We start from the raw sequence: 8,615 nt of genomic DNA, 5'->3' as shown, positions 1-8,615 counted from the left end.
TTCTTTCTCAATGGGTTGATGTCACGGTCCTAGTGGAGGAACCCTTGGTCGATGCTGAGTTTATTACTCATCTTCGTACTCACCACAGGATTTGTACTTCTGAGGAGGACGAGTCAAAGTATGAGTTGGTAGTCCCGGGTCCAGAAGACCGGGTTTGTTTTGGGAGGGCCGATGAGGCGGCCCCTCATTTTTTCTTTATGTATGAATGTATGATCACCCGTTTGGGTGTTTTTCTTCCTTTTTCGCATTTTGAGATGTCTGTTTTGCACCACTGTCGAGTTGCCCCTACCCAACTTCACCCCAATTCTTGGGGTTTTCTGAAAATTTACCAATTTATTAGTCACGCTTTGGACTTGCCGACCTCTTTGAGGATTTTCTTCTATCTTTTCCACATGACTAAGCCCTTTAGTGGGCTAAATAACAAGCAGCAATGGGTGTCTTTCCGAGCCATACAAGGTCGGAGAATTTTCACCCTTTTTGACGAATCCTTCCACGACTTCAAAAATTATTTTTTCAAAGTGCAAGCTTTAGAGGGTCACCACCCCTTTTTCTTGGATGAGAATTCTTCCCCTCGCTTACCCCTCTATTGGTTGGAGGCCTCCCCTTGTGAGAAGTACTGTCTAGACGACCTGGATGAGGTGGAGGCGGCCATTGTGGGGTTTTTTCGAGAAGTGTGGGGGAGGGCCCCATACTTGGATACTAGGAAATTCCTCCAGGGATTGCCGACCTTTGTTCGGTCGCAACTAGGTAGTTTATATATATATATAAGAATCTTACCAGAGAGTTCAGGAGGCTAAAGCAAAGTCCCGGGCCAGGGCTGGTGGTGCCAAGGCAATCATCTCTCCTCCTCCTCCTCCTCCTCCTCCTCAAAACGTGGGGACTCCCTCTCAGCCCATTGTGATTTCTTCTTCAGCCTTATCTCGGCCGCTCCCCTCCGCCCGACTTCTTTCTGAGTCAGAGAAGAAGAAGCGCAAGACTTTAGAGTCTGGCTCTTCTTTTGATGGTGGGGTTAAGGCGGATGCTCTTGCATTCGTCCGAAAGAACATCTATCCTCATGTAAGTATGGATGATGTTTCTGTTCGAAACCACCTCACCACTCTGGCTGAGGAGAGTTTTAGGGCGGCGGGTGTTTGTGGCAAGCTTTTGGATATTTTTGAGAAGACTCCTCTCAGCTCTTTGGGGTTAACCTCGAAGGTTGAGGAGCTGGAGGGGAGGCTTCTTTCTTATCAGGAGCATGAGAGGGAGTTGAAGGAGGAGGTCGCCAAGCTGAAGGCGGAGAGAGATAGCCTTCGGGAGAAGGAGAGTAAGTTGCGGGCCCAATGCAACATGGAGGCGAGTTTGAGGAAGACAGCACAGGAGAGTTATCAGAGTTTATTTCAAGATCTTGTGTCTGTGAAAAAGGATTTGCTGAACTCTCGAAATGCGTATGCCGAGTTGGAGGATTCTATCGCTGATGGTGCCGAGGAGGCTTGGAGGATTTCAAGGAGCAGGTCGGAGTTATTGCTCCTGATTTGGATCTTTCTCCTTTAGATCCGGACAAGGTCGTCATTGACGGTGCTATTGTGGATCCTCCTGCCCCCGTAATTGTTTCCGAGTCAGAATTGAAGACTCGGGGGCAGAGGATTATTGAGTCCCCTCCTCGTTCCAAGGACGCTTCGAGTTATTCTGTTGTTCCTCCGACTTCCTCTTCATCTCCTGTGGATGCCTCTCTTCCCGGCCCTGGTGGCGCTCCTCCTGATTCTGGTGATGGTGATCCGTCTACTCTTCTGCAGAAATAATTTCTATGTGGCTATATGGGGGCTCGGCTTGTGGGTCCCCCTTTTTTAAACTCTTTATACTTGTTTATTGGTGGTATTCGTTGAACAATTTCTTTTGGCCTTTCAAGGCCGTAAACAAAATATTTAAAAATACCATTTTTAATAAGGGTTTTAAATTAACAAAATAAATACCCTTTTTTGGATAAGGGTTTAAGTTACCTTATGCGTGTATGCTTTTCTGATTTTGATTTTTCGAAGTCCCCTTGATCTTTTTCTGAAAACCTTTCCCTTTGGCTTGTCTGTTTTTCTGAGCCTTTCTGTTTAAGGACTTTTAGAACAGCCTTTAAAATTTTTCCTAGGTTTTTCAATCTCTTTTTTGTTATTCCTTATACTCAACTTTGCTTTATTGAGTTCTTATGACTTAGGTTATTTTTGCGATGCATTTTTCTTCTACTCGGTTCTTCACTCCGATTCACGGGTCGAAGTGTTTCCGAGCTTTTCTACTCGGGTTTTCATTTCGACTTATGAGTCGGATTGTTTCCGAGTTTTTTTTTTTACGATCAACTTGTATAACCTCTTTACACCGACTTGTACCTCGTCGTTTTATCCTGACGACCATCTAGATCGGTTCATGGGATTTTCACGTTTTGTCGAGCTTAAGTCGGCGCGTTTCGTAGAAAGACTTAGAAAATAGAAAGGAGTTTATAAAAGATATTGTAAATGAAAAAAGATCTTTTATTGCTTGGGGAAGTACCTTCTTGCTACTAAGGGTTTTTAATAGCCTAGTTTCCCTTAGCCTCTACTATGATGTCTCGTTAAAAACCCTTCTCCAGAAAAAATCCTTTGATTTTGGGAAAAAATCATAAAGTTGGAAAAAGAGTACATCAGGGAGTAGAGTTCGCTTTTAACTGTAGTACCTTTTTATATTACAAGCATGCCACGACCTTGGGAACTCAGTGCCGTTCAGGTCGGTTACTTTATAATAACCTTTTCCTAAAACTTCGTTGACTTTGTATGGTCCCTTCCAATTAGCAGCAAGTTTTCCTTCCCCTGATTTGTTGACTCCAATGTCGTTTCTGATTAAGACCAAGTCATTCGGGGCAAATGTTCTTCGAATGACTTTTTTGTTGTACCTTGTAGTAATCCTTTGCTTCAATGCTGCTTCTCTTATCTGGGCATCTTCTCGGACTTCGGGGAGCAAGTCGAGCTCCTCTTTGTGCCCCTGTATGTTTCCAATCCCGTCATGGAGAATTACCCTTGGGCTTTGCTCATTGATTTCTATTGGTATCATTGCTTCTACGCCATAGACTAGTCGAAAGGGCGCTTCTCCAGTGGCGGATTGGGGCGTTGTCCTGTAAGCCCATAGCACTTGGGGGAGCTCTTCAGCCCAATCTCCTTTTGCTTCTTGCAATCTTTTCTTTAGCCCTGCCAGTATGACTTTGTTGGTTGCCTCGGCTTGCCCATTGGCTTGCGGGTGCTCCACCAAGGTGAACTGCTGTTTGATTTTCATACTGGCTACTAAGCTTCTGAAGGTAGAATCGGTGAATTGGGTTTCATTATCTGTCGTGATGGAATAAGGTATCCCATATCTTGTGATGATATTTTTGTAGAGGAACCTCCGACTTCTTTGAGCGGTGATGGTGGCCAATGGTTCTGCTTCTATCCACTTTGTGAAGTAATCTATTCCCACGATCAGGTATTTGACTTGTCCTGGCGCTTGGGGAAAAGGACCTAACAAATCCATTCCCCATTTTGCAAAAAGGACCCAACAGATCCATTCCCCATTTTGCAAAGGGCCATGGAGAAGTTATACTGATTAGTTCCTTGGGGGGAGCCACGTGGAAATTTGCGTGCATTTAGCATGGTTAACACTTTTTCACAAATTCTGTGGCATCTTTCTGCAAGGTCGGCCAGTAGAATCCAGCTCAGATTACTTTCCTGGCTAGTGACCTTGCTCCAAGATGGTTTCCGCAGATCCCACTATGTACTTCCTCCAATACCTCGGCAGTTCTTGAGGTCGGTACACACTTTAATAATGGTGTTGATATCCCCCTTCTGTAGAGAATATTTCTCACCAAGGTGTAGTGTTGCGCTTCCCTTCGGATCTTTTTAGCCTCTTTCTCTTCTTCTGGGAGGATGTCGAATTTCATGTATTCGACCAAGGGGTTCATCCATCTGAGGTTTAAACCGACTACCTCAAGTACTTCTTGTTTGTCTTCTGTTTTTACTACTGAGGGTTCCTGGAGGGTTTCTTGGATCAGGCTTCTGTTGTTCCCTCCCGGCTTGGTACTTGCTAACTTGGATAGGGCGTCCGCTCTGCTCAGATCCCGAGTTATGTGTTTTACCTCGGTTTCTGCAAAGCGCCCAAGGTGCTCCAGAGTTTTCTCCAAGTACCTCTTCATATTTGGGTCCTTTGCCTGATACTCTCCGCTTATCTGGGAGGTCACCACTTGCGAGTCGCTGTACATCATCACCTTTGTAGCACCGACTTCTTCTGCCAGCTTTAATCCAGCAATCAAGGCTTCATTTTATGCCTAGTTATTTGAAGCTGGAAATTCAAATTTTAGGGAAGCCTCTATCTGAGTTCCTCTTTCATCTACCAATATTATGCCTGCGCCGCTTCCTGTTTTGTTGGAGGATCCGTCTACATAGAGTTCCCATGTAGTTGGTTTTTCCTCCTGATCCCCTGCGTATTCTGCAACGAAGTCGGCGAGGCATTGGGCTTTGATCGCCGTCCGAGTTTCGTATCTTAAGTCGAACTCGGAGAGCTCTATTGCCCATTGAACCATTCTCCCTGCAACATCCGTCTTTTGGAGGATTTGCTTCATGGGTTGGTTCGTACGGACTCTTATTGTGTGAGCCTAAAAGTAAGGTCGTAGCCTTCGTGAGGCTATTACTAAGGAGTAGGCAAACTTTTCTAGTTTGTGGTATCTTAGCTCAGGGCCTTGTAGAACTTTACTGATGAAATAAACTGGATGTTGTCCGACCTCATCTTCTCTTATCAGGGCTGATGAGACAGCTTTGTCCGCTACGGATAAGTACAGGACGAGGTCTTTTCCAGATACTAGTTAGGTCAGAATAGGAGGTTGGCTTAAAAACTTTTTGAACTCCTGGAACGCCTCCTCGCATTCAGGAGTCCATTCGAATTGGCATCCCTTTCTTAATAAGGAGAACAGTGGAAGGGATTTTAGTGCCGATCCTGCCAAAAATCTGGAGAGGGCTGCAAGTCGGCCATTCAGCTGTTGGACTTCTCTCAAACAAGTCGGGCTTTTCATTTCTAGGATGGCTCTACACTTATTGGGATTGGCTTCGATCTCTCTTTGTGTTAGCATAAATCCTAGAAATTTCCTTGCCTCCACCGCGAAGGCGCACTTTGCGGGATTTAGTCTCATCCCATGCAGCCTTATGGTGTCAAAGACTTGTGAGAGGTCTGACAAGAGGTCGACTTCTTTCTTGGTCTTTACCAGCATGTCGTCGACGTATACTTCCATTAGACTCCCAAGGTGAGAAGAAAACACTTTATTCATCAACCTTTGATATGTGGCTCCTGCATTCTTTAATCCTAATGTCATGACCACGTAGCAGAAATTAGCTCTGGGTGTGATGAATGATGTTTTCTCCTGGTCTGGCTCATACATTGGGATTTGATTATATCCCGAGTAGGCGTTCATAAATGATAAGTATTGATACCCCGAGCTGGAGTCCACTAGGGTATCAATACTTGGCAGTGGATAAGGGTCCTTGGGACATGCCTTATTTAAGTCGGTATAGTCGACACACATTCTCCATTTGCAATTCTGTTTTTTGACTAGCACTACATTGGCTAGCCATGTTGGGTACTTGACTTCTCTGATGAAGCCAGCTTCCAGGAGCGCCTGCACTTGTTCTTCTACTATTAGGGCTCGTTTTGGGCCGAGCTTGCGTCTTCTTTGTTGTACAGGTCGGGATCCCGGATAAACCGAGAGTTTGTGGGACATGAGCTCGGGGTCTATCCCAGGCATGTCAGAGGCCTTCCAGGCGAAGAGGTCGGAGTTATCTCTTAGGAGTTTAGTCAATTCTTGTTTTAGGGTTTCCCCTAGGTTGACTCCTATATGAGTATTTTTCCCTTCCTCTTTGCCGACCTGTATCTCCTCGGTTTTTCCTCCCGGTTGTGGTCGCAGCTCTTCTCTGGCCCTTGCACCGCCGAGCTCTATTGTGTGAACTTCTCTGCCCTTTCCTCTCAGATTTAGGCTTTCATTGTAGCATTTCCTTGCCAACTTTTGATCCCCTCTTACCGTTGCTATCCGTGCTGAGGTCGGGAATTTCATGCAAAGGTGGGGAGTGGATACCATGGCTCCGAGTCGATTAAGGGTAGGTCTACCGATTAAAGCATTATATGCTGACCCCACATCAATGACTATGAAGTCTATACTCAGAGTCTTTGATTTTTCCCCTTTTCCAAAAGTGGTGTGGAGGGGCAAAAATCCCAGTGGTTTTATTGGCGTGTCCCCTAATCTGTATAGGGTGTCGGGGTAGGCTCTTAATTCTTTCTCATCCAACCCTAGCTTGTCAAAAGCGGGCTTAAAAAGGATATCCGCTGAGCTTCCTTGGTCTACTAGGGTTCTGTGGAGATGGGCATTCGCCAGGATCATAGTTATTACTACTGGATCATCGTGTCCAGGGATTATTCCTTGCCCATCTTCTTTTGTGAATGAAATGGTGGGGAGGTCGGATGACTCTTCTCCGACCTGTAGACTCTTTTAAGATGTCTTTTGCGAGAGGATTTGGTGAGTCCCCCTCCCGCGAACCCTCCTGAGATCATATGAATATGTCTCTCTGGAGTCTGCGGCAGTGGGTCTCTTCTATCCATATCGTCTCGTTTTCTCTTTCCATGACCGTCCGACCTTTCTATGAGATATTTATCAAGCCAACCTTCTCTAGCCAGCTTTTCTATCACATTTTTAAGGTCGTAACAGTCGTTTGTGGAGTGACCATATATTTTATGGTACTCACAGTAATCGCTGCGGCTCCCCCCTTTTTTATTTTTAATGGGTCTAGGGGGTGGCAATCTTTCAGTGTTACAAATCTCTCTGTATACATCCACTATAGAAACTTTCAGAGGAGTATAAGAGTGATATTTTCTTGGTCTCTCGAGACCGAGTTCTTCCTTTTTCTTGGTTTCCCTTTCCCTCTCTTTTGTTGAGGGAGGGGGCCCAGGTCGCCAACTCAGGTCTCTCAACTTAGCGTTTTCCTCCATATTGATGTACTTTTCAGCTCTCTCCTGTACATCACTTAGAGAAACGGGGTGTCTTTTAGATATGGATTGTGAGAAGGGACCTTCTCTGAGTCCATTGACTAACCCCATTATGACTGCCTCTGTGGGCAGGTCTTGAATCTCTAAACATGCTTTATTGAACCTTTCCATATAGGCTCGTAAAGATTCTCCGACCTCCTGTTTTATTCCCAGGAGGCTCGGTGCATGTTTCACTTTGTCTTTCTGGATAGAGAACTTCATCAAAAACTTCCTTGAGAGGTCTTCAAAGCTAGTAACCGACCTTGGGGGGAGGCTATCGAACCACTTCATCGCTGCTTTCGATAGAGTGGTCGGGAAGGCTTTGCATCGCGTAGCGTCGGAAGCATCAGCTAGGTACATCCGACTTTTGAAGTTGCTCAAGTGATGCTTTGAATCCGTGGTTCCGTCATAGAGGTCCATATCAGGGCTTTTGAAGTTCCTCGGAACTTTTGTCCTCATTATGTCCTCGCTGAAAGGATCCTCCCCACCTAAGGGCGGCTCTTCTTGTTCGTCACGGGAGTTGCGACCTTTGAGGGAGGACTCTAACTTTAAGAGTTTTCTTTCTAACTCTTTTCGTCGTTCCATCTCCTCTTTTAGGTTCTTTTCAGTTTCCTTTTGTCGCTCCCGTTCTTGTTCTAACTGTTCCAGGCGACTGTGGACTAATCCCATGAGTTCAGTTACATGGGATGGTCCCTCTTTCTCTGATTCGCGCCCTTTTGAAGAGTTTACCTTCGGGTTTTTTACTCCGGAGGTACCTTCCTTGTGTTGATTATCAATTTCCTGGTGGAGGGTGAAGTCCGCATCGTTATTGCCTGTGTCCAGATTCTCTTGCTCAGAATCTGTCTCCACATAACCTTCTTCGTGGGGTCTGTCCGCCATCAGTGGTTGATCTCTCGGGTCCCCGGCAACGGCGCCAATGTTACGGTGGGTAACCGGAGATTGATGGGCTGGATGGAGTTGGTTGGCCCAAATGTGTGAAGTAGGAGGACTCCGAATGGATCTGCAACTCGGGAGGCTCCGTCCGACTTGTTTGTGCGAGGAGATGGGGGTGGTACCTGCAAAGACACTCTGATGCCTAAGTTAGCAAGGGTGTGAGCAGGTCTAGAGAGTATTGGGCTTAGAGATACCTGAGGGGTGTCAGTGTATTTATAGTGGTGAGCCAATAACCACCGTTGGAGTAGTGCCATATTTTTAGGGCGTTAACCGTCCCATTATCTTAGGAAGGTTAAGATATGGCTTGTGGAAGTGGTTAGAGAGATTCTAGGGATAGTTATTCATTTAAATGAGTGTTTATCCGCCAGCTAATCTCGTGCCCGACTTCTTTAGAACAGGTCGTGGTGAGTACTGACTTCATAGGATGAAGATTGGTACTGGTGAGACCCAACCCTTTGGATTAGGTCCTTTGCTTGATCCTGGGACTTTATTATTGGGGCAGGGTATGAACAATTATATTGCCTTGTTTTATTCTCTTTTTGTTTTCTTCTTCTATTAATCCTAACCACAATCAATTACCACCACACCATATTACTATTATCGCACCTCTCATTTTTGTTTATCATTTTGATCCATACATATCTATTGTGTTA

Source organism: Arachis duranensis, chromosome 10, assembly GCF_000817695.3.
Source record: "Arachis duranensis cultivar V14167 chromosome 10, aradu.V14167.gnm2.J7QH, whole genome shotgun sequence".
Classification (NCBI taxonomy): Eukaryota; Viridiplantae; Streptophyta; class Magnoliopsida; order Fabales; family Fabaceae; genus Arachis; species Arachis duranensis.
The sequence above is the reverse complement of the archived record's forward strand: the minus strand, read 5'-3'. Positions refer to the sequence as shown.